The sequence below is a fragment of the Haemaphysalis longicornis genome, unplaced genomic scaffold (assembly GCF_048455015.1).
Source record: "Haemaphysalis longicornis isolate Haplotype H1 unplaced genomic scaffold, Haemaphysalis longicornis Haplotype H1 scaffold_1, whole genome shotgun sequence".
NCBI classification, from domain to species: domain Eukaryota; kingdom Metazoa; phylum Arthropoda; class Arachnida; order Ixodida; family Ixodidae; genus Haemaphysalis; species Haemaphysalis longicornis.
Window position 1 is genome coordinate 11170049 of NW_027526203.1, and position 26320 is coordinate 11196368.

At 48.9% G+C, this 26320-nt stretch overlaps 1 pseudogene; it reads right to left on the minus strand.

The window, feature by feature from the left end:
* Positions 1 to 703: 703 nt before the first annotated feature.
* Positions 704 to 2775, minus strand: LOC144154427 (uncharacterized; annotated as a pseudogene).
* Between the last annotated feature and the right edge of the window lie 23545 nt (positions 2776 to 26320).

Genomic DNA, 26320 nt, shown 5'->3' on the forward strand with positions numbered 1-26320 from the left:
GACTCATAACTTTCAGGTTATGGTTCCCGCTTTGGAAACAGAGGGAAGTGGGTTCCATATCCCCAATTTTTGAGAAAACAAAATAATCTTGCTTCTCAGGCATGCGCCGCACAGCCCATACGCCATATGCTACCACATACCCGGTATAGTATCCAGGGTAGGGGATAGTATTCACAGCTAGATGCCGGCACTTCACGACAAGGAGAGCATGCAGTCTAACCGCTTGAGCAGCGACACTGTAAGAAAACAAGTAGCGCTACCTGACGAATACAAATTTCAAAAGAGAGGGGCACCCACGCGGCTTTATGCCGAAGGACATGCACGGGTGTTTTCTTTAGCATCTTTTCCAGCGCCCCGTGTATGTCCCTCTTCGTCCTTGTCTTTGTCAGAACCCAGGAGTAGGAAGCCTTAGCGGGACACGGAACGCTAGCACCCCGTTTGTGTATCCTTCTCTTTGTCCTTGTCTTCTTCTGCACTCCTGCGCTCCATCGGCGCTATTTTGTTACGATGACGCACCAACAACCCACCAAAACCAGAACTTTATTGAACAGCGTGTTTTCCCCCCTTCTCCCCCCCCCCCCCCCTCAAGAACATGTTCGGTGGACTCGGCTCGGCGCCCTCATAAATGGCTCCCGGGGCACTTGTAGCCCCCTCCCCCTTTTTACCCCACTGCCTGCAGCATGTGCAAAAACCGGCCTGGAGGTTAGGGAACAACCCTAGGTTCAGTTCCAGCGTAATTGTTCGGTGTTGCCATGCCAATTGCAAGGTTTCCAAAGATGTGGTTACGTCGCAGCACAGGGTGGCTCTGGGTCAGGGCGAGCACGTTGAGGAAGATGAGCTCCTCGATCACTCCTTGGACGTCGTAGGAGACGCAGAGTCCACGTTGTCGCCCTCGCAGGTCTTGTTGCGCCTCAGCATCGGTCGGCCGACACCCTCGACCGTGACTCCTGCCGCAGGATTGTCGAAGGCCTCCTTCTGCTCCAGATGACCCTGACCTCCGTTGTGCACAAACACTCCATACACATGTCCACCCCAGATCTCGTTGCAACATAAGGTAGGGTTGCTTCCAGTTCCGATCTCGACGCCTGAGTAGAGGTTTCTGAAGATTTCGTTCTGTTCTAGGTGACCACGGCCGTTGTCGAGGAAGTATACGCCCACCAGCTCGTCCGAGTGGATGGGGCTGCGGCGCAGCACGGGCTCGGTGCACAGGAACACTCCGCTAAGGGTGTTGCCGTTTACTTCATTCATTTCAATGACGCCCGTGCGTGTCTCGTTCTCGGAGATGTCCCCGTGATGGCCGTGGCGGATTGTGTTGCGATGGACTGTCGGGTCGCTACTTCCTTCGATCTGGATCCCCGCGATTCTGTTGCCGTAAATGTTGTTCTCAATAAGGCCGAGCCCTTCGTACAATAGGTAGCAGTCATTTCCTGGCCCTATGCCGACGTCGCCGTGCCGCATGATAGGGTTTATGTTGGAGGTTATCCAAACGGCAGGAAATTCGTTTAAGTTAATCTCGTTCTCCTCGAACTGACCGCTGTCGCGTGCGTGTACGCCGCTCACCTCGCCGTTCAGGATCTCGCGGTGCACCACCTCCGGCTCAGCGCCCAGCGTTACCTCGACGCCCGCGGTACTGTTGTCGTGTATGTCGTTCGCCTCGAAGTATCCCATGGCGTTTTCGAAGGCGTACAATCCTGCGCCTGTGCAGTGGTGGATGCGGTTATGGCGCATAACGGGACTGGCGTAGTTGCTCACCCACACGCCGCCCAGCCCGTTGCGGCTGATGTCGTTTCCCTCGTACGTGCCTTTGGCGTAATCGGCTATGCAGAGGCCTGCATTCCGGCAGTCGGAGATAGCGCACCAGTGGAGGCGAGGCTCAGCCCCCTGACCGATCACGCAGACTGCAGCACCTACTGCCGAGGTGCTGCGCACGATGCAGTGTTCCACTGTGGGCGAGCAGTTCGCGGCGATCTGCAAGCAGCAGCGCTTCCGATTACGCCTGGATGACGGGGACCGCGGCATGAAGTTGATCGTGAGATAGCCGAGGTAGGCAGCCCTGGCGCCCTCGACAAACGTAACCGTCGAGCCCTTCCCACGCTGTATGACCACCTTCTCCGCGACATTACCTGGCGCTGCCCCGATGAGCGCAACACTTGAGTTCACTGTGATTAACTCCTCTAGATACGTGCCCGCGTGCACGAAAATCACAGGCTGGTCCACGGCCCTGGATAAATTCAGGGCCGTCACAATGTTGTCTGTGCAGGTGATTGACCGGCCAGGGATGTGCCCCTGGAAGAGTGGACGCACGTGGATGCCTCTGTACAGCTGCCTGAAGCTCTCCTTCCACGCGTTCGGGCTGATGGCCTCATCAGGGGACACAAAGTAGAACTGGTCAGGCGCCGGATGCAGCAGCGGCAGGTCGTATTCGAAGACGCTCTGGAAGAGGCTCTTCCAGAGCGTTGGGGCGTTCGAGATCGCGTTGAGGCGGCGGCACACCTTCGCTACCCGGCAGAGGTCGCGTTCCAGTAAGTAGGATAGCGTAAGCACGACGACGTCTTCCGGGATGTCCAGCAGCCCTACGTGCCCGGCGGTGTTTTCGTCGCCGCTGGGCAAGATGGCCTCTGACGAGGGGGTACGTCGCTGGCGTTTTCCCGGAAGCCAGCGGTCACGTTCCACGTCCTGGGGAGGCCGCTTGCCGCGTTTCTCGCAGGGTGGTTCGAGGTCGCGGCCCACAGCCACCTCTGCAGAAGCGCTGGCGTCTTGGGCATCGCCCTCCATAGTGGACACGCTGCAAAGCTCTGTCGCTGCGGCGTCGTCCTTAGGGAGATCCTCTGGCTCGCCGTCGTCGCAAGGTGTTCGAAACATATCCCTCGGTAGGGCAAGATACTGCAAATACTTATTCTGATCTACTACGTGGCACGGATTCGGAAGCTCCGTTGCCGTCTTCTTCTTCTGCCTTGCTAATGGTGTTTCCAAAGCATCCAATTTGGCCCGCAAATAGCAAGGGCAACTACTATTGGAACACCACCGCCGCCACGTGCTCACCTGAACGCACCAAATGCAACCTGAGAAAGTCAGTTCTGAAAAACAATATAAATGAATTAATATGCCGAACTTCAATCAAATAAAAAGCGACCACAAGCGATTTCAAAATTCATAGATTACAAGTTCATTGTTTCATTTTTCACCTTCATTATGCATAATCAGGGCACTAACGTCGCTTTACTAGTTCAACAGCAAATTACCCTGCATCGTCGAAGGCGTCCGGTTGCGTCCAACGTTTCAACGTTCTAGTTTGCTGTCATTACGGAAACCGGAATCGGGTTTAAAATAGATTTGCCCTACGTAGCAGTCTACTGTGCAGCCTAATAGGGTATTCAGAACTCACTCTTAGCCTGAGGAATTGGCCACCGCTGGTTTAGAGGAGCACTGACTGCATTTTTTATAGAGGTTGTATAGGGATGAAGGCGACACCCCTTCTTTTCTGTAGAAGATCACGCTTCGTTCCCGAATGCTGCGGAAGGTCTATGATGATGATGGTTAGAGTTTTTTGGCGCAAGGCCAGCTGGGGCAAAGAGCGCCAAACAAAAGTATCTAAAATAAAATAGTGGCTACTAAAGCCAAAACAACAATAAAATCAATTAACGGCAATGGTGATGGCTGGTGTATAGTGCCAGATTTGATTATGCGTGATAGGAAATGAGGTTTAAAAAATTCACATCTGACAAGTACTCAAACACACGTTTAACGGAAAACATGGCATCGTCACCCAGAAACAGAGATGGATGTAGGGGAGTATGTTGTCTGTAGAGTTCTCTGAAGTGTTTGTGTCGTGTTGTGTGAAGTGCCCTGCATGTGATTAGTATGTGCACCACGGATAGGGCCTCTCCGCACCTGCGGCACTGGGGTCTAGAAGATCCCGTCGGAAGATACGAGTGCGTCGCATGGGTGTGCCCTATCCGCAGCCTACCCAAGGCGACTTCCGCGTGTCTGTTGCGTGTGTCGGTGGTGTATGGTCCCAAGTGTGGTTTTATTACGTGTAACTTGTTGTCTGTTTGTTCGCTCCAGTGTGGTTGCCATGTTTTGCGAAGTTGTTGTCTGATGTGCGGTTTCACGTCGGTGTAGGGTATTGTGGTTATGTCTACTGTATTCGAGAGTGTAGCAGCAGCAGCCATTCGACCGCTGCTTCGTTCCCTGCTATACCACAGTGGCCAGGGACCCAGCAAAGGACTAGTTCAAATTTGTGGACATACATAGACATAATACCCTTGACTATTAGATTTACAACGTGATTTTTTGAAGACTTTGTTGACGACAAAGCCGCACGACACTGAGGGAGTCTGTATATATAATAGATTGTGGGATGTTACTTTGAAGAATATGATTAACGACAAGAAGTACACCATAAGCCTCTGCCGTAAAGATACTGGTATTACTATTAAGAGTTCTAGTGACATTAAGGCCCGGCCCATGCGCCGCGCAGGACACAGAGGTGGCAGTTTTAGAGGCATCCGTATAAAATTCAGGAAATTGATACTTCTGCTGCAAATACAAGAAGTGCTGCAGAATTGCAGATGTGGGAGCTCGGTTTTTATCTACATGTGTGAAAGATGTGTCGCATAAGACAGGGCGGAGATTCCAGGTGCTATAAAATCTGTTTGAGAACTTTGTATGGTGTCTAAAAAGGAGACAGAAAGCTCTGACGCTTCCTCTCTAACTCTGTAAGAGAAGGGCGCAGAGAACGATGGTCGGTTTAAGAGTAGTGCAGTCATAGACGTATCATAAAAAGCTGATTTAAAAGGATGGTCTGGCATAGATGAAATTTTAAAAGCAAAAAGGAGATCTGGGTATGCTTGCTGACGTTGTACGTTCCACTTATTACACTCCACATAGAGGCTTTCGACCGGGCTAGTCCGGAAAGTGCCACATGCCAGCCCGAGCCCCAGATGAAGCACTGGGTCCAACATTTTGAGGGATGTCTTACTTGCTGACCCATAAACAACACTTCCATAGTCTAATCGTGAGCCTATCAGGCTAGTAAAAACACGTAAAAGGAGTTGTTTGTCAGCACCATATGAAGAGTGGGAGAGAACCTTGAGTATATTCATGGCCTTTAAGCATTTATGTTTAAGTTGTTTTATATGTCTGGATCCGGCCGAATGCCACGCCTTTTTGAAAACAAAACACAAGTACACTTCACTGGATTAAATTTAAAACCGTTGCTATCTGCCCAGCCAGCTAGCTTGTTAACACCAAGCTGGACTTGGCGCTCGCAGATAGACAGGTTAGAAGACTTAAAGGATAATTGCACGTCGTCTACATAGATTGAGCAGGAAATGGTTGGTGGCAGAGCCTTCCGAAGTGAGTTCATTTTTACAATAAACAAAGTGCAACTCAAAACTCCACCTTGCGGAACACCGTTTTCCTGCACGTGAACGCTAGAGAGTGCAGTTCCAACACGCATGCGAAACGTTCTTTCAGAGAGGTAACTAGCAAGCGTGTTCCACATGTTACCCGACATACCAAAGGACTTCAAATCGCTGAGGATGCCGTACCGCCAAGCAGTGTCGTACGCCTTTTCGAGATCAAAGAATACTGTCATACAGTACTGCTTATGGATGAAAGCATCTTTAATATATGACTCTAACGCAACGAGTTGATTGTTCGTAGATCGCCCCGCCCTAAAGCCCGCCTGGCAGCTCTCGAGGAGACCGTTGTACTCTAAGAAGTACACGAGTCTCCTGTTTACCATCTTCTCGAAGAGCTTAAACAGGCAGCTTGTCAGGGCAATGGGGCGATAACTGGCGGGAGAGGAAGCGTCCTTCCCTTCCTCTAGGAAAGCCACTACTATGGCCTCCCTCCAAGAGCGTGGAAAGTGCCCCGAAAGAAATATTTTATTGGAAAGGTGAAGAAGTGTTTCAAACGTGTCTGCATGTAAGTGTTGTATCATTGTGTATGAAATCCTGTCTGCACCTGGAGCTGAAGGTTTACAAGTACCAAGTGCGACCTTCAGCTCATGAAGTGAAAAGGGGGTGTTATAGGATGAGTTCGCCTTACTAGTGTCTCGCAAGGACTTCTTCTCACATGATGCTTTGTGTTTAATGAAAGTGTTGGTGTAGTGTGCTGAGCTGGACACGTGTTCGAAGTGTTGTGCAAGCGTGTTGGCCTGGTCTTCGAGTGTGTCCCCTGTTGTGCTAACCAGGGGCTGGCTGTGTGTCTGTTGTCCTTTTAGCTTGCGTATTCGTGTCCAGACTTTGTGAGTGTCGGTATATGAGTTGATGAAAGTGCGGAAGGCCCGCCAACTCTCCCTTCTCGCCTCACGACGCACACGCTTCCCAAGAGCCTTTGCCCGTTTAAAAGAAATGAGATTATCTGGCGTGGGGTACCGGCGAAGGACACCCCACGCCTTGTTCTGGGCCTCCCGCGCCCGCTTACAGTCCTGGTTCCACCAGGGCCTCCTTGGGGTGCGGGACGCACTGGAGGCCTGGGGCATGGACTTTTCGGCGGCGTCGAGTATGTGTGCCGCGACGAGTTGGGCTGCTTCCTCCACGTGTAGGTGTTTTATGGTTGTGTGGTGTAGTTTAGATGTTTCTGTGAATGTACTCCAGTTTGCTTTTGATTCATTAAACCTGTTATGGGAAGATTGACTGCTCGGGCCTATACCTATATACGTTAATGAAGTGGGGAAATGGTCACTACCATATGGGTCTGTGCCCACACCCCACTCAAGACATGGAAAGAGAACTGCGGAACCAATCGCCAAGTCAAGATGAGAGTATGTATTGTGTCCTAAGTTATGGTATGTAGGCTGTTTTTTGTTGAAGAGGCATGCTCCTGAAGATGTAACAAATTTCTCTATCAGGCGACCTCAGGCATCCGTTCTGGAGGAGCCCCAAAGAGAGTTGTGCGCATTAAGGTCGCCTGTTAGGATGTATGGTTCGGGCAACTGGTCAACCAGTGCCTCGAAGTCAGAGCTCGAAAGTGCATGATCAGGAGGAATGTATATGGAGCACACCGTTATCAATCTATTGAATATTATTGTGCGAATTGCTACAGCCTCAAGGACAGTGTTCAAAGTGGCAGGGTGGCAGGCTAAGGATTTCCGGGCGATTATGGCCACACCTACAAAAGAGTAAGTGCAGCCAACCCTGTCCTTTCTGAATAGCATGTACCAGTGTTGTACACGTTCCTCCAAAATAGGAACGAAAGCTCGTTCCTCGTTCCTTGCCAATTTTGAAACGAGTTCCCGTTACAAGTTCCTTCATTTCGAAAGGAACGCGTTCCAGTTCCACTTCGAAAATTGGAACGTGTCGTTACATTAACGTTACAATTAGGTTTTCAAATTAAAATATAGTGTCGGATAATCCTGGGTCGAAATTAAGTGAGACACTTAAAACTCACATCGAACTACGTATGTAAGAATATTAAAACCACCGGCAGCAGATTATCTAGAGATAAAGATAATCAAAAGAAACGCTCCTAGGCGAATTTTTTCAGGGAGCACCGGACAAACTCCAGACGGCTCGAGGACATTTCGGTGCAGGATATTTCGGTGCGGAAATTTCGGTGTCCAAATTTGTTTGACCAAATTATCCGGTGCTTTCCTGTTTGCGACAGCCGTTATATCTTTATTTCCGCTTAACGTGGGTTATGGACAACAATCTGGAGCAGTGAATTTATTTTTTTGATTGATGCCATGTTCGATCTTTGCCAGGTATTTTTAGAAATAATAAATTTATATATTTTTGTTTAATACCTCTTCCTGGGGACACCTGTTATGCAGCCGATTGAATTCTTTTGCGCACGTTTTTTTTTTTTTCATTTATGAGAGTTTGTTAATTTATATTCGCTCTTTGTTAGCTAAGACAATTACCCGTGTTTACGATGGTCTACCGGCTCTTTTTTAATTTTTAAAATCACACCCTCAAATTACATAAATTACATACACACTCTCAATATCCAAAAAGTAACAAACATTAGCTAGCCCATCAGAATGAAGAAAACCTTATGAAGAGTATTACGTAGGCTGGGCTGCCTTGCTAAAATGAATTCGCGAACACTGGTCTAGGATATTGTCGGGAAGGAAAAACGGGCCGTTTGGAAAACAGCCGCAGGTTCTAATGTCCTAAATGCTGATTAAGCGCGTACCGGTTGTGCATACAAAATCCAGCCATTGTGTTCGGGACAACCAAACTTCGTTTAATGTTTAAAAGCCTACATTTACCACATTTTAATACTTTGTTCTAGCGCCCCCCCCCCACCCCCCACCTCCCACCTCCCGCCTGTACGCTCGAATCTCGACCAGATTTATTTTTCAGCCATAATATTTTCGGTTTCCCCTGAAAATCCTACTGCCGTGGTGGAATTCACGGTCTCCGAAGCGTAACTGCAGTGATTTCTTATTTTTTATTTAGAACATACTGCTAGCCTCTTAGTGGAGGCTTTTGCAGGAATTGGGTGATACATTCAGAACAATGACATAGCACACTTCGCATTTAAAGCAGAGAAAAAGCTTTACATTCACCATGGGCCCACGAAATCTCTATAATGTGACACAAAAAGCCACCCAAAAAGCCGCTGAGAACACAATGGCCACTATCGTTTGCTGGCTACGCCCTTCCGCGCGTCGCGGTCGACGGCGCCCCCACTCCAGGAATCGCTCTTTCTTCGCCTTCAGTCGACCCCTTGTGAATTAACTCATTAAGTCGCGCATATCATGGACACCCCAGGCATACATTGCTTTTTTTCTCCCATTATAAGGAGCAAAAAAAATGAATAGGCTAGTGTGACGAGAGCGGCAACAGTCGCCTTCAAGTTTTCGAAGTCCAGTCGACGCAATGGTGAAGCACAAGTGACACCCCTCTTTTTCTACCATGGAGGCTGGTAGCCGGCGGGGCTCAGCTTTCCCCTCCCCTAAGTAACGCCACCGTAAGTGCGATGGTTGGTTTGTTAGTTTCAAGTAGAACTGACACCGAATGCAACGAAGGCGAGATTGATTCTTCTTTCATCTTAGGTGGTTCGGGTGAAAAGGAAAACGAAGTGCACTGGGGATATTATTGACCCCAATTGATTGAGAGATTACTTAAAACGAAATGCACACGCGCCTAATCGACCTCGTTTTTCTGTTGTTTTTTCGCGGAAGTTTTCCTGCGGGGGGGGGGGGGGGCGGAGGGGAGGAATAGACTAAAAGCAGCAGCGTCTTGCACCGTTGGGTGAAGTGAAAGGAAAGCGCTTTGGTAACCCTTAAAGTATTAGGGTTGTTCACATCAATGTTAAAATAACAAAAAATGGTTGAACGGATCGAAATTAACAACGTTAATTTTTACCATCTACTACAGAAATTGGGTTTCACGTGGCAATGCTCCGCCAGGGTTTAGCGTTCGTTTCCACGAACGGCGGCGCAAGCACAAGTCTCGAACGTAAAATCATATCAAGTCACGAAATTACAATATTAAAGCGAAAATGTTCAAAGAATGCATGGGACATCCCCTCGCTCCAAATGTCTGGGCAAAGACGTCGTGCACCAAAATGTCCGTGCACAGAAATGTCCACACCGAAACGTGCTGGACCGAAATGTCCGACACCGAACTGTCCGGATCCCGTAGTCCGTCTGTTTCGTTGGCTACGTTGTTACCAGGTCGGCCGCGACCAGTCTGCTCCTGAGCGCGCGGAAGGGCGAGTAGGAAGGGTGCGGAGGCACGGACATGGCGAAGGCAGGCCCGCGGAACTAATCGCCCTACCGCGACGAATGCCCAAGTGCCCAGCCGGGTCCCGGTCAACCCAGTAACAACGCATACGACAGAACGGATGGACTGCTAAAACTATCTATTCTTTCCCCGCCAGGGAACAATTCTATCGGCCAGACGCGCATTCTGGCCTCCCCAGACAAACGATGAAGGGTAAAAAGCATTCTCGCGGCTACGCTATTCACCGTCGAACGCCGTGCAAGCAACCAGCATGAAAGCAAACACAAGCTGCGGCCTACTGCGTGGTTATTCTTCTACCTTTGACCTTCGAGGAAGCCCGTACGGCTGAAGGGCGGGCAAATTGACCATCTTATAGGAAGAGAAACGCAGTAACGCTTTGTGGATTTTTGCCCTCGAGCCTTGGCATCAAAAACATCCAAATCCTAGCGATGTAACGGCAGGAACGCCGTTCCTGCCGTTCCTTCAAAAACGTAACGAGTTACCGTTACAGTTCCACCGACCCTTAATAGAACGGTGGCGTTCCTCTGTTCCTCCAAAAAGGAACTAGTTCCAGGAACGCCGTTCCGTACAACACTGGCATGTACCTACTTAAGAAATTTGTCTGTTTGGAATTGAGGTGTGTCTCTTGGAGACACATTACACTTGGCTGATTAGCATGCAGTATTTCGTATACATCATCAAGATTTTTAAGGAGGCCTCTACAGTTCCATTGAATTATGTTTTCTCTTCCCATTATTTAGTGTGAGAGCTACTGGAGTGTGTGTGTGTGTTTATGTGTCGTCTTTCGGGGCTGTGACTCTCACCTTTTTTGGCTTGTCGGGAGGCTTTGGCGTCGGGACGCGTTCCTTGCACTGCGTTGCAGGCAGGAACGGCCCAACATCCATCTCGTCGTCGGATGTCCGAGGGGGGCCCGACGGACCGGGCCCCCCGGACTTGGCCCCCCCTCGGGAGCCCTTCGTTTGAGCCGGCACCGCCGAGGCCGCTGGAAATACATATTACGTAGGCGCTGGAATACGTAGGCGCTGGAAATACATATTTATGTAGAGCAGTCACTCTGTTCGCAAATGTGGTGTGTTTACGAGAGTGTAATTGTGTGTGACGCGATCTTAGTCTGGTAAATTCGGGGTCCGTTCACGACGGAGATTTACCGTTTGTAGGCGCTGGAAATACATATTTATGTAGAGCAGTCACTCTGTTCGCAAATGTGGTGTGTTTACGAGAGTGTAAATGTGTGTGACGCGAACTTAGTCTGGTACATTCGGTCTGTACAAGCGCCAGGTGTGCGTCACAGGTCGGCGTCGCGGAACAGGGATATGCATATGGAGATGATTGGGATTACACTGCTCTCAAATTTACTAACAGTGTCTCCGTAAGCATAATTTCCCCAGATGGTCATGCCATGGCTATACACTACGATGTAAATCAGTTTTGTGCGCTTATATAACCTAGTGGTGAGCTCATACCTGACAGCACGCCAGTTATGCTTGCCAATATCATACCTCAGATATTGATCACTACCCTGGACATAAATTTCCCGAACCTTCTACGAATTAGATTGATTGATTGATTGATTGATTGATCGATCGATCGATCGATTGATTGATTGATTGATTGATTGATTGATTGATTGATTGATTGATTGATTGATTGATTGATTGATTGATTGATTGTAGGGTTTAACGCGCCGACGCAACGCAGGCGATGAGGCGCGCCGTAGTGAAGGGCTCCGGATTAATTTTGACCACCTGGGGATCTTTAACGTGCGCAGAAATCTTGTACACACGGGCGTTTTTTCTTTTCGCCTCCATCAGAAAAGCGGCCGCCGCACATTCTACGTATTAAAGAGAAGCTGAAGCGCTTCCAAAAACAATTGAGTTAGAATAACAGTTATATAGTTTCTTGCGCGCTGATTCCGTATATCACATTGAAATTTATCGTACATGAGTCCCAGTGGCCAAAAGCGAGAAAAGCGCGGCCCCGTTTGAAAGAAGCGCGCTTTTCGTCTTTTGACGCCCCTGATTGGTTGCGCCCGTCATGACGTCAAAGAACTCCACCCTTCGGCCGCGCGGGTTGTCGGAAGCATTGCGAACGATCGCACGGTTGCCTTTGCGGCAATTTAGCTTGCAGTTTAATTTCCGCACAAGACTGGAAGTTTGTTTTATAATTTCCCGTGCTGTTGGTTCAATTATCTTGGAGCTTAAATTTGCTTTACACGACAGAGAACCCCAAAGCAGTGACTGTGACGTCGACTAGTGGGTTCCATCAAAATATTTTTGAATTAGGCAACCAGCATAGGGGGATTTTATACCTTATGTTAATATTAGGTACTGCCTTCTGTTTCTTATTATACGCAAAATTATTTATGCCGAAGATTAATGGGCGTTTTATAAACAATCTACCAGCGAAAAGCACGTACGTGCGCTGCGCGAAAAAATAGCGTTCATGCGCTGTAAACGTATATGCGAGACACATCTTGCCGGTACACGCATAAACCAACAAGCAGACTCTGCTTCCGCATTTCCTTTGTTCGTTGTCGCCCACCCCAGCCCCGTTACGCATCCCCGTACACAGACCCACACGCGCGCGCCTCTTCGGCAGCGGCGCTACGGCGCCTCCGCGATTGCTAGCTGAACTTCGATGAGTGGCGACTTACTGCTTCCATGCATTTATTCTGAAAACACTGCAGCATACTAGTGCCTGCTCAGCATTATTGGTTGTAGTAGGGCTTGATTTTCGCTTGTGCGTTGCGCATTCTGCTACAATATTACGGCCACCTTGTTATAATTAACAGACCAGTCGGACAAGGCAGTTACGTTGTAGTTACGTTACTTTAAGTAACAATCACCAAACGTTTGTGATAACGAATCGTTGGCCTGTTTCAGCATTTCTAGATTTAAGCATTTACCGTGCTAGTCGGACAGAGGCCGTATATTTACTCTTCGCTCCTAATTTTTTTAGTATCATCATTATATATATCACGACTATCACTGGAGCACACTTGAGGTTGAGTGACAACAAGTGCTTGCCAGGTTATAATATGCAGCCACACGGAATATTGGGCAAAAAATTAGGCCCCCGCAGTCAACACAAATTATGGCACGGTAGTGGTTCGGAGTGGCGCTTTTTTTTTTAATTCCAGACAAACATCACCTTATCGTGACATTTATACTTGCAAAATAAGTAATCTGGTTGTCTTGGTTCTTTTACTTTGTAGGAATACTGTTTACCTCTTAGCCGGGAGAGAACTTCTATCAGGATTGGCCCCTTGTTTTAGTTTCGCCAAAAAATTGTTTTTTTGAACACTGTCCTGAGCCCATAGGGAAAGAAAACCGACGAGTTTACCGAAACAAGTATTTCCTGAACAAATGTGACTTGGTTTCTGGAATGGAACGAAACATCCCCTGCCAAAGTACAGAAGAATTCCCCATCCTTCCTAAATCTAGAATCTAATGTGAACATTCATGTCCATCGCATAAAAAAACGCATTTGAGCGGTTTACAAAGTATTTAACGGAGTGTAGTATATTCTCTGTCATCAAGCACAGCCACCTCGGCTGTCACTTCCATATGTTATCAAGCATCCCGGCGTGGCATTATTCTGTTTAGGAATACGGCTTGATACCGTATGCCTCGTTTGGCGTTCGTGCATACTTTTTGAACATGAAAATTGTACAAATGAGTGCTATCAACCAGAACAACAAGTATCATTCACAAGGAAACACGGCGAAAAGAGCATGGCCGAGGCGGCCGATCCGGCCGGAAGTCCAGGTATGACGTTTTTCAGCCGGTTTTCGCCCGCGCTCTTCGGTCTTCCGGCACCGCGCGGCGAGATGGGGGCGGGGCATCGGGCCACTTTGGTTTGCTCATTGCGCCGCTATGTTGCATGTATTGCGAAAATGTTTCGTACACACGAACTATTCAATGTGTACTTGCTGCTAGTCATCTTTTCTTTTAATGTTAAAACCGCTTCACCTTCCCTTTAAGTACGATGGTTAATCCAAAATTATACCCGGGATCAGCGAACCACAAAAAAAATGCTGGAGCGTCTTCTCGTGAGCTCAGCGCCCGCAAACATTCATATATGTTACATATATCCTCCGCGAGCAGGCCGGAGAATGGCTTCTACAGTAATGCCGATTCGCGACTAAACGTTTCTTCGAAGCATAGTCATATGACGCAGGGAGCCTGCAGAATCTAGCACAAACGGAAATCAGGCCTTATCAGATATCCCACTCTTCTAACGACACCTTTTATCAGTTTTGAACTTGTATACCTCAAAAAATGCGTTCATCGAGGGATCAGCTGTTAGTTCAAGTCTAAAAACTAGAGTGACGTGAACGAGTAGCTTGTGTGTGTTATTACTAAAATGTTCTTTCCTTGATTTCGCTCCCCAATCGTACACAACAATACGTAAGCGTCCCCCTCTCCCTCCCCATGTCTCGCGAAATAGCAGTGCATTTCGCACACTAGTTGGTCTCGTAAGTCCTACCCGGGTTAAGTTTATACGAACGTCCTTAGCATTTCAGAAGCTGCACTGGGTTATTTTTTTTTTCATTTCTGTACGAGCTATTTTGTTTCTTCCGGGCTTGCAGACAATTAATTTTTCATTGTTTAATTCACTTTTCTTGGGTCTTGATGATGATGTTTGCAGTTTAATGGCGCAAGGCCGACTAAGGGCAAAGAGCGCCAAACAATAGTGATTACATGAAAGTGGCATGGAAGTAAAAGTAGAACATTTCAGTAAAAATAAACAAAGTAAAACACAACGTAATGAAGATGATTGGTGTAAAGGGCCAGGTTGTTAACATGCATGATAAGAAATGAGATGTAAAAATTTTACGTCGGTAAGAAACTCGAAAACGCGTTTGATTGAAAACATGGCTTCATCTCCTAAGAAGTATGACGGGTGTGGTGGAATATGTCGCGTGTGTAGTTGAGGGAAGTATTTGTGTCGTGTTGTGTCAAGTGCCTTACATTGTATAAGGACGTGGATCACGGATAGGGCCTCTCCGCACCTGCTGCACAGAGGTCTTGGAGACCCCGTGAGAAGGTGCGAGTGCGTTGCATGGGTGTGCCCTATCCGTAATCTAGCCAAGGCGACTTCAGTGTATCTATTACGTGTGTCGGTGGTGTATGGTCCCAAGTGTGGTTTTATTACGTGTAACTTGTTGTCTGTTTGTTCACTCCAGTGTGTTTGCCATGTTTTGCGAAGTTGTTGTCTGATGTGTGGTTTCACGTCGGTGTAGAGTAATGTGGTTATGTCTACTGTATTCGAGAGTGTAGCACCAGCAGCCATTTGGTCCGCTACTTCGTTCCCGGCTATACCACTGTGGCCAGGGACCCAGAAAAGAACCAGTTCAAATTTGCGTACATACACCGACATAATACCCTTGATGATCAGATTGACAACGTGGTTTCTCGAAGGCATTCTTGACGACAGTGCCCGCCCAACACTGAGGGAATCTGTATAGATAAAGGATTGAGGGATGTGGCTTTGAAGTATGTGATTGACAACAAGAAGTACACCGTAAGCCTCTGCCGTAAAGATACTAGTATAACTATTCAGAGTTCTAGTGACATTAAGGCCCGGCCCATGCGCCGCGCAGGACACAGAGGTGGCAGTTCTAGAAGCGTACGCATAAAATTAAGAACATTGGTACTTCTGCTGCAAATACAAGAAATGCTGCAGAATTGCGCATGTGGGAGCTCGGTTTTTATCTATATGTGTAAAAGAAGTGTCGCATGATACAGGGCGGAGATGCCATGGTGCTATAAAATCCGTTAGAGAACTTTGGATTGTATCTAAAAAGGAGACAGCAAGCTCTGACGCTTCCTCTCTAACTCTGTAAGAGAAGGGCGCAGAAAACAATGGTCGATATAAAAGGAGTTCAGTCATGGATGTATCATGAAAAACTGATTTAAAAGGATGGTGTGGCATGGATGAAATTTTAAAGGCATAAAGGAGATCTGTGTATGCTCGCTGACGTTGTAGGTTCCATTTGTTGCACTCCACATAGAGGCTTTCGACCGGGCTAGTGCGGAAGGCGCCACACGCCAGGCGAAGCCCGAGATGGAGCACTGGGTCCAGCATTTTGAGGGATGTTTTACTTGCTGACCCATAAACAACGCTACCATAGTCCAATCGTGAACCTATCAAGCTGGTAAAAACACGTAAGAGAAGTTGTTTGTCAGCACCAAAAGAGATGTGCGACAGAACCTTCAAGATATTCATTGTTTTTAAGCATTTATGTTTTAGTTGTTTTATGTGTGGGATGAATGTCAGCTTTTCGTCAGAGTTAATACCTAAGAACTTGTGTTCCTTTTTTACAGGAATCGAGACACCATTGAGTTGAATGTCTGGATCCGGCCGGATGCCACGCCTCTTGGAAAACAAAACACAAGTGCACTTTCCGGGATTAAATTTAAAACCATTGCTATCTGCCCAGCCAGCTAGCTTGTTAACACCAAGCTGGACCTGGCGCTCACTGACAGACAAGTTACAGGATTTAAAGGAGAGTTGAACGTCGTCTACATAGATTGAACAGGAAATCGACGGTGGCAATGCCTTCCTAAGGGAATTCATTTTCACAATAAACAAAGTGCAACTTAAAACTCCACCTTGCGGCACGCCGTTTTCCTGCACATGAACCCTAGAAAGTGCAGCTACAACTCGCACGCGAAACGTTCTCTCAGACAGGTAACTGGCAAGCGTGTTCATCATGTTACCCGACATGCCAAAGGACTTCAAATCGCTGAGGATGCCGTACCGCCAAGCAGTGTCGTACGCCCTTTCAAGATCAAAGAATACTGTCATACAGTACTGCCTGTGGATGAAAGCATCTTTAATATATGACTCTAACGCAACGAGTTGATCGTTCGTAGATCGCCCCGCCCTGAAGCCTGCCTGGCAGTTCTCGAGAAGACCGTTGTACTCTAAGAAGTACACGAGTCTCCTGTTTATCATCTTCTCGAAGAGCTTACACAGGCAGCTTGTCAGGGCAATGGGAAGATAACTGGCGGAAGAGGAAGGGTCCTTCCCTTCTTTTAGGAAAGCCACTACTACGGCCTCCTTCCAAGAGCGTGGAATGTGCCCCGAAAGAAATATTTTATTCTAGAGGTGAAGAAGTGTTTCAAGTGTGTCTGCATGTAAGTGTTGTATCATTGTGTATGAAATCTTGTCTGCACCTGGAGCTGAAGGTTTACAAGTAACGAGTGCGACCTTCAGCTCATAAATTGAACAAGGGGAATTGTAAGAAGTGTGCGACTTGTTGCTATCGCAGATATTTTGTGTTTCATGAAAGTGTTTGTGTAGTGTGCTGAACTGGACACGTGTTCGAAGTGTTGTGCAAGCGTGTTTGCCTGGTCTTCGAGTGTGTCCTCTGTTGTGCTAACCAGGGGCAGGCTGTGTGTCTGTTGTCCTTTTAATTTGCGTATTCGTGTCCAGACTTTATGAGTGTCGGTGTATGAGTTGATTGAAGTGAGGAAGGCGCGCCAACTCTCCCTTTTCGCCTCACGACGCACACGCTTCCCAAGAGCTTTTGCCCGTTTAAAGGAAATGAGATTATCTGGCGTGGGGTACCTGCGAAGGACACCCCACGCCTTGTTCTGGGCCTCTCGCGCCCGCCTACAGTCCTCGTTCCACCAGGACCTCCTTAGGATGCGGGACGCACGGGAGGCCTGGGGAATGGACTTTTCGGCAGCGTCGAGTACGTGTGCCGTGATGAGTTGCGCTGCTTCCTCAACGTGTAGGTGTTTTATGGTTGTGTGGTGTAGTTTAGATGTTTCTGTGAATGTACTCCAGTTTGCTTTTGATTCATTAAACCTGCTATGGGAAGATGGACTGCATGGGCCTTTACCTATGTATGTTAGGGAAGTGGGGAAGTGGTCACTACCATATGGGTCTGTGCCCACGCCCCACTCAAGACATGGAAAGAGAATTGCAGAACCAATAGCCAAGTCGAGATGTGAGTACGTATTATGTCCTAAGTTATGGTATGTAGGCTGTTTTTTGTTGAAAAGGCATGCTCCTGAAGATGTAACAAATTTCTCTATCAGGCGACCTCGGGCATCCGTTCTGCAGGAGCCCCAAAGAGAGTTGTGCGCATCAAGGTCGCCTGTTAGGATGTATGGTTCGGGCAACTGGTCGACCAGTGCCTCGACGTCAGAGCTCGAAAGTGCATGATCAGGAGGAATGTATGTAGAGCACACCGTTATCAATCTATTGAATATTATTGTGCGAATTGCTACAGCCTCAAGGACAGTGTTCAAAGTGGCAGGGTCGCAGGCTAAGGATTTCCGGGCGATTATGGCCACACCCCCAGAAGAGTGTGTGCAGCCAACCCTGTCCTTTCTGAAGACCATGTAACTATTCAAGAAATTTGTGTGCTTGGAATTCAAATGTGTTTCCTGAACACACATTACACTTGGCTGATTAGCATGCAGTATTTCGTATACATCGTCAAGATTTTTAAGAAGGCCTCTACAGTTCCATTGAATTATGTTTTCTCTTCCCATTATTTAGTGTGAGAGCTACTAGAGTGTGTGTGTTTGTTTATGTGTCGTCTTTCGGGGCCGTGACTCTCGCCTTTTTTGGCTTGTCGGGAGGCTTTGGCGTCGGGACGCGTTCCTTGCGCTGCGTTGCAGGCAGGAACGGCCCAAAATCCATCTCGTCGTCGGATGTCCGAGGGGTGCCCGACGGACCGGGCCCCCCGGACTTGGCCCCCCCTCGGGAGCCCTTCGTTTGAGCCGCCACCGCTGAGGGCGTCCGGGGCGCCAGAGGTGGCACGTGCGGTGCGGTGGCGGTGGGAACCGGTGCGGGGCCCGTGGTGTCCATCACCTCGGTACCCTCCAACGCACTGGAGGACGGGGAGACAGAGGCGGGAGCGGCACCTGTCCCGACGGAAGAGGTTGGCACCACAACCGCTGCTGCCTCAGCAAGCGGCGTGGTGGCGGGTTGGGCTGCCTGAGGCAACACAGGGGGGCGCGGGAGAGGGACCAGGTCAGACTCGCTGAATTGGGACCCTGTGGAAACCAGGCGCCGCTCCGCCCCCCGGCGAGCTGCGTCGGCGTACCTCCCCAGGGGGAAAGAACCTCTTTCCCCCTGGGTAAGAAAGAGGCGCGAACCTCTTTCGCGCCTCTGGGAAGGTGATGTTCTCAGTTACCTTGATGTTGATTATCTTATTTTCAGTTTGAAATTTTTCGCACTTGCGGGAGTAGGCTGCATGCGCCCCCCCGCAGTTTACAGAAGAGAGGGTGTCAGATGGACAGTTGTCGCTCGGATGGTCATGCGACGCGCATTTTGCACACGTCGTTCGGCCACGGCAAGAGTTTGTGGCGCGACGCAGATCTTCCTTTAGTTGGACAAATTTTTCATGTGGGTCCGTTGTCAGCAAGGGCAGTGGTCGTGGAACCGAGGAGAGGTGACAGGAAGTATCCGCCGCAATATGCGCGGTGATAGTATTACGCCGGATCCACGACAGTCGGAGAGGGCAGGGGTATGTGTCCAGCAGTTTATGAATCTCTCTTGAAACGGACGAGTTGGAGGATACACGGCGCAAATCCCGTATGGCCGCCGTTGAGTCCGTGTACATTTGTACAGTAAAACTTCCAGGGGCTTGAAGTGCTGGTAGTAGCGCTTGCAGTCCGTCCCGGATGGCTGTGAGCTCTGCTAGCATAGAAGGCCAAGTGCGAAGTGATTCATAAGCGCAGTTTTGGTTCGCTTCTGAATGAGAGGGACATTGGATCGCCGTAGTTAAAACGCCGTCTTGGGCCCCAGCGTCCACAAATGCCTCTACAACCTGGGGCTGAATTTTGTTGCGGAGGCAGCGGCATTGGCAATTTACATGGGCCGTCCTCTACCCGCCTTTCCAGCCCACCCTGTAACTAGGCCGCCCTGGCTATATCATCAAGTGACCGACAACAGGCCGCTAACTAGACTCCACAGTCGGTCGACCGGGAACGCAGACGCGCAGACCGCGGGCGCACCATTACGAGCGGCTGCGAACCAGCCCCAGGTTGTAGAGGCATTTGTGGACGCTGGGGCCCAAGACGGCGTTTTAACTACGGCGATCCAATGTCCCTCTCATTCAGAAGCGAACCAAAACTGCGCTTATGAATCACTTCGCACTTGGCCTTCTATGCTAGCAGAGCTCACAGCCATCCGGGACGGACTGCAAGCGCTACTACCAGCACTTCAAGCCCCTGGAAGTTTTACTGTACAAATGTACACGGACTCAACGGCGGCCATACGGGATTTGCGCCGTGTATCCTCCAACTCGTCCGTTTCAAGAGAGATTCATAAACTGCTGGACGCATACCCCTGCCCTCTCCGACTGTCGTGGATCTGGTGTAATACTATCACCGCGCATATTGCGGCGGATACTTCCTGTCACCTCTCCTCGGTTCCACGACCGCTGCCCTTGCTGACAACGGACCCACATGAAAAATTTGTCCAACTAAAGGAAGATCTGCGTCGCGCCACACGCGCTCTCATCCCACCGTGTGGAACAGACCTTTCCAGTGGGCTCGCTCGCTGGGAGGAGGTCCTGCTGCGTAGACTTCGAGTTGGGGTGGCCCTATCTCCTGCGGTAACCCGGGCGTGGCCACCACGATACCATGCCCCGTTTACCAACACCTGCCCTTTCTGTACGGTTCCTGCCGAAGACGCCGACACCAACCACCTACTATGGACGTGCCCTTCTCTTAGTGCAGCGAGATCCAGACACCTTCGCGGCACAGGCCTGCATCCTGGGAGACCTCCTGATCTGCACCGATGGCTGTGGGGGCCCCACCACCGCTGTCTTCTGGATTTCCTCCGGGAAACGGGTGCCAACTTGTACCTATAAGACTTTATGCCAAAGGGCATACTATCGCAAAAAAAAAAAAAAAAGAGTTTGTACCGTGCCCGAACCGCTGGCACTTAAAACAGCGCCGCGGGTTCGGATTGTAGGGACGGATGGAGCAACGGATAAAACCTGCATTTATGTATTGTGGAAGAACTACGCGGTCGAACGTCAAGATAATGTGTTTGGTGGGAATCTCCTTGTCGTCTCTGCGGATAGTGATGCGTCTCACGGCAGTGACACCCTGATCCTTCAAGCCGGCAAGGAGATGCGCATCGGTTTCGTTCAAGAGATCCGTCTCGGATATCACACCTTGCGAGCTGTTGAGGCTCCGATGGGGTGTGACCCTGATGTCTAGATCAGCCAGTCTAGTCTGAGCTAGAAGATTCGTGGACTGCTGCTTGTCATTTACCTCAATTAGTAGTTCACCAGACCTTTGTTTTTTGCACTTATATGATTTTCCTATTATGGCTTCAAGATATTTTGCGATCAAGAAGACTGACTGAGATGCAAGAGGGTTGGTTGGATTGAGGGACTCCATGACAAGAAATCGAGAGTAATGATCTGGTTCAGGAAATGTCAAAGATGGCAATGAAGGAAAATATACTTCGGTGCGGCCCCTTTTCAGGGACCGATCACGTTTGGGGGGGGGGGGGGTTTGCAATTACCATAGGGAAAACTATAAAAGCAGGGAGACTGGGGTACTTTCTTCTCAAACCTTACCCTGATAGCCTGAGAGGTCCCGGAGCTCCCTGCCTGGTAAACAGACAGGGAGCCCATCCGCCGGAGCTTGACCTGGGCTCCGACGGCCACCGTTTGAGGCTTCTACCCTTCACCTTTAAACACATCACCACGGTAGGTTACAGTTTATGTTGGGAGCTCGGGGTCCGCGGTATCGCCAGTACCGTCACCAAGATTACTCAAGGTGCCCCGTGCGGGGCTGCGGAAGGTCTAACCAAATCAAAGCTTGCTTTCAACATTTATCAAAACAGGCTTATCAAATTCATATAAATTCATGCATAATAGACGTCTGCATCAGCGGAGACACCCGCCAGAAGGTATCAACCGTAGGTGCTGGATAGAACATGAGGGCAACTATTAGAGCCTCTTCAAACAACTTTATTGAGGAAGTTTCGGGCTCCTCTCCTGTAGGACTGCTGCCGCCTTTGGGCATATAGCGGAGGAAGGGAGATTGAGAGATAAGATGCGGGGGCCGCGCGGACTCCCGCATTGCCACCCTCACTTCTCTTAAAGGAACACTGAAGTGATATGTAAACATTGCGGGATTACTTGCGCAAATTGTAGTCCAGAGTCCCCAGGCCATGTTTCGACCACCCTGGGCGCGTTTACGCGATTTTATTTAGTAGAAAAATTAATTCGAAAATGCTGTCCTCCTCTCTTTACGCTCGCCCATTTTTTGCGGCGTTTTCGTGTGACGTCGCGAGGAGCCGAGCTCGCAATTGGCTGCGCTACTGCACGGCTCCCCGACCTTCCGCGACCGAGTCAGTCGGCCCAGCGCTTCGTCCGCCGGCCGCCGACGGGTCGTCGCAATGCGTTCGCTCACTTGAAACGAAGCCAGGACACGTTTGTGAATGGAAGAATCTGCCTTTCTTTACTTGGTTAGTTTGTACACTGTATCTAGCTCCAAGTCAAGGTCGCTTCACACAAGCGCTGCACAAGCGCACATGCGACGCTTCGCTGACTGGTACGCCAGTAGGAAAATATAAGGCCTCTGGAAGGCGGGAGAAGAGTCAGCGAAGTCAATATAGGTACTAAGGAAATAAAATCAACTGATATTTTTACCGTACAGCGTAAAACTAGGGTGCGGGAAGCACTTTTTTGCGCTGCGCGAACAAGCACAGCGGTCAGCAGCACGACTACGCATCTGCGAACGGTTTTCCGTCTACGAAATGCAATTGCTAAACGTGAGCTATTGTGGAAACTCGGACGACGCTTACTGCACGAGCGCAATACAACAAATAGTCACCTAAGCTGCTTGAAATGCCAAAACTAAATAAAAGTGTAAACTGGTTGTACAATATATACCCTATATTACCAACGGCTGCGGACCCCGCCCTGTGTCCGAGTGGTCTGGGGCGCTAGGTATGCCACCGCAAGTACTTTGCAAGTCACGAGTCCGAAACCCCGCGGGTACGTGCTTTTTTTTGTAAGTTAACTTTTTTGTTTTCCGCCGATGTTTTCTACATTGAGTTCACCTTTTTTTGGGCCCCAACGTTCATGGCTCCACGAACTAGTTCACAAAACGCGCGCAGGCTGGCACTGGCGCCCTAGCGAGTTCTCGTTGGCGTGCTGTTGCCATAAGCACCGACTCTTGCCGGCAGTGGGCACAGGCCAGAATGAACAGACCCTTGGCCTGTGGCGAACACGCTTTTTACGATACAGGCATGAGGGAGGCAAGCTCCAAATATGGGAAAAAAGCGCATGACATTTGGGCGTCTACGGGTACGCGGAGGGCGTTCATGCACTGCGTAGCTCTCGGCTAGTGAATGCTACGATTCCAAGCCGTCCTGGGGGGCTTATCTTTATGCATTTTTACAGCTGACAACATGGCAGAAGCGCGGTACGATGATTACTGAGTTATTGAGAATGCCCATCCAACAACGCCACCGGTTGTGTTTTACAGAACCGAAACCGAAACCGAAACTTGTTTGGTTGCTCACCTTGGGCATCGTCCAATCACGGTGCCCGCTCCTCGCAACGTCACAGCTTTAGTTGGTGCGGCCGCCGCAAACCGCGCATGGTTGTTTTTCTTCTTTCGCGCTTTGTAAAATATTTACCGATTTGTCAACCCGATAAACGATGAATAGTGTGCTAATTTAAGCCAGTCTACGCAGTGCAAGCAAAAACGGGAGCCTGACAAATTCACTTCAGTGTCCTTTTAATGGCCGCCGCCATAATTGGTTTTTTCTTGGGGGGCCGCCCAGTCGAAAAACACAACAGGAATTTCTGTCGCACAACAGAAATTTCTGTCGCACGACAGAAATTTCTGTCGCACGACAGGGATTTCTGTTGGGACTACAGGATGGTCTGTCGTGCGACCGGAAGTTCTGTAGTACAACTACATAAAATTTGTCGTACGACAGGCATTTCTGTCGCACGACAGGAATTTCTGTTGGGACTACAGGGTGGCCTGTCGTGCGACAGAAATTTCTGTAGTACAACTACAGAAAATCTGCCGTACGACAGGCATTTCTGTCGCACAACAGGAATTTCTGTTGGGAATGCAGGATGGTCTGTTGTGAGACAGGAATCTCTGCAGAATGATGACAGAATGTCTGTCGTACGACAGAAATTTATGTAGTACAACAGACATATCTATCATGCGACCTACATTCTGCAGTCCCCACTACAAAAACCTTTGTAATAGAACAACAAAATTTCTGTCGCATGAGACATTTCTGTTGTACTACAGTTTTTGTGCAACACCCTGTAGGCACTACACAAACTTCTGTTGGCCCACAGACTGTCCTTCAGCCACTACATTCAGCATTCCGTAATTATCATTATTATCTGCCATGTGACAGATCATTTTGTAGTCCCTGCAGATTTTTATAGTGTGAAAGAGAAGTTTAGATCCATTGCGAAAGTGTCACATGGCAGACCGTTCAGTATTGCTAAAAAATTTCTTGCTTACCCTGTCGGAAAACCCCGCGTTTTCCAGCATTAGGAGAGCAATGGAATAGCCCGGAAAGAACGGAATACTTAGGAAAACGCCGCGCTGAACGACAGCAACGCGGGGAGGTTGCTGGAGAGCATCGAATAACATGGGGAGTTTGCCTTTGGGGACAGGGCTTTAGCCAATGCGAAGGGGATAGCACGAACGGGATAGTACGGGATGGTATGGTGCCGCTGCTTGGCTGGACACGGGAATGCCGCGCGCCGGTTAAGGGGTGGACTGGTTGTATTCCAGCGCCGCGATCAACGCAGATGCTCCGAAACTTGGTGTTTGCGGCCCGTGCGGTGCAGCAAAATCCCACTTTTTTAGCGTGCGCTGCACGGAAACAATGCTGCGTGCGTGTGACGGTCATCACGTTCAATTGCATTGCAAGCGTCAGTTGTAATGAACGTTTGTTGCATTGCGGCCATTAGCATTCCGGCCGTGTTGGAAAAAACCACACTAAAAAAAAATCACACTAATGTTGGAGCATCTAAGCGTAGCCCCATAATAAAAAAAATGGATACATAGAGTACTTCGGAAATTCCTCGGGTTCTTCGAGTGAATTGCAATTGCATATATTGTACTGTGGACAATGTTTGATAAAAGAATCAGGCAACAAGGGTAGCCCCTCGGCAAAACGGACGCATAAAAAACAAGCAAGATGTGCTTTTTGAAGACGTGGTGTAATAATTGCAGTGCACATTCTGACATGTATTTCTGGGTGTCTTTGAGAGCCCCATTGTTTCAATCTGCGTGCTGTTGTTTTGTTTTGTTTTCTTAGCGAGCAATTTGTTTATTTTAACGCGAAAGATGTGTCCAATCAAGCGAAATAGTTAAAATAAGATTTTTAAAACAGCGAACCAGTTGCCGCTACCTGTGTGAAAAAAAAAAAGAAACGGCGCCAGTGAACTCGCTGCATTGCCGAGATGTGTTAAAAAAATAAATTTAGAAAGAAAGAAAACGCGCGCCTTCCCTCTAGCCCGGCCCTCTGGAAGAAGTTCGGGGAAGCATCGTCACCACTGAAGGCATGTCGCGGTGCGACAGAACTCGCGGGACGGGGAGACCACAATACGAAGAATCGAGAGGGGTCAGGAGGGGTCGCGAAACAACTTCTCGTGATCGGCCGGTTCCCTCCTTACCCTTCCGTTGTTCCCTCCTGCTTTGTTCCTTCCTGCTTTTCGTCTCCCGGTCAAAATTTGCGGTGGCTGCGTTGCCCAGTGACTCGTTCACATTTCACATCGGCGCTTTGCCTAGTTGAAGTTAGGCTTAACTTTTTCGTAAAAACGTGCATCTTATGTCTCCGCGGAGTGTCAGCAGCAACATTTGAAGCTTCGGAAGCTGTGGTAAAAGCAAGATCAGTGGTCCGGATTTCAAGCATCTCGATATGAGGACTCCTCCAGCGACGACTAACCGGGGTGCTTGGGATAATTGGCACTTTAATGTGAGTGAATGCGACGAATCTCGCAGGCAGCGTGATTTCGAATACGTGCGATGTGCTTCGACAATCGACTGAACTTGCAACGATCCCTGCGTGACTTCGGCAGGTATATTGTGTGCGTACTCTTCAAGATAGTGCAGCACCACAGAGACGTGCGCTTTTCGCCACAGGATACCCTTCCACGCCTTGCTGTGCGAATGCAACGGAACAAGGTTCACAAAGGCAAGCATTCCAGCTAAAGATTGACTTTCCATTTTAATTTTAACTTGTGTTTTAATGGCCCTAACTAATATAAGGAACGAATTTTCGAACGGTTATTGTCGATGCTCGTTTAATATTTTTTTTCTATCGGGGAGAATAAATTTGCTTTTATGAACAGGTTGAGCGTCATTGACGGAACGCGATGATGGGACGCGATTTGGCCCTGCTTCCGAAGCACGGCCAAATCAGCTGAAAAGTGCCCAAATGAGTCTGGCTAAATTTTGTAGCGCTACTGAGGTTTCCCTGAAGGAATGACTTCTGTATTTCTTGTTAACAGCTACGCGGGTTTGCAATTACACGGCTATTAAAAAAAAGGCACAGCGCGAGCATCGGCCACGCTATTCGCTAGAGACGGCGTGGTCTCGGGCGTGTTCCAGCGTTACGTTCCAGCGGCTGCT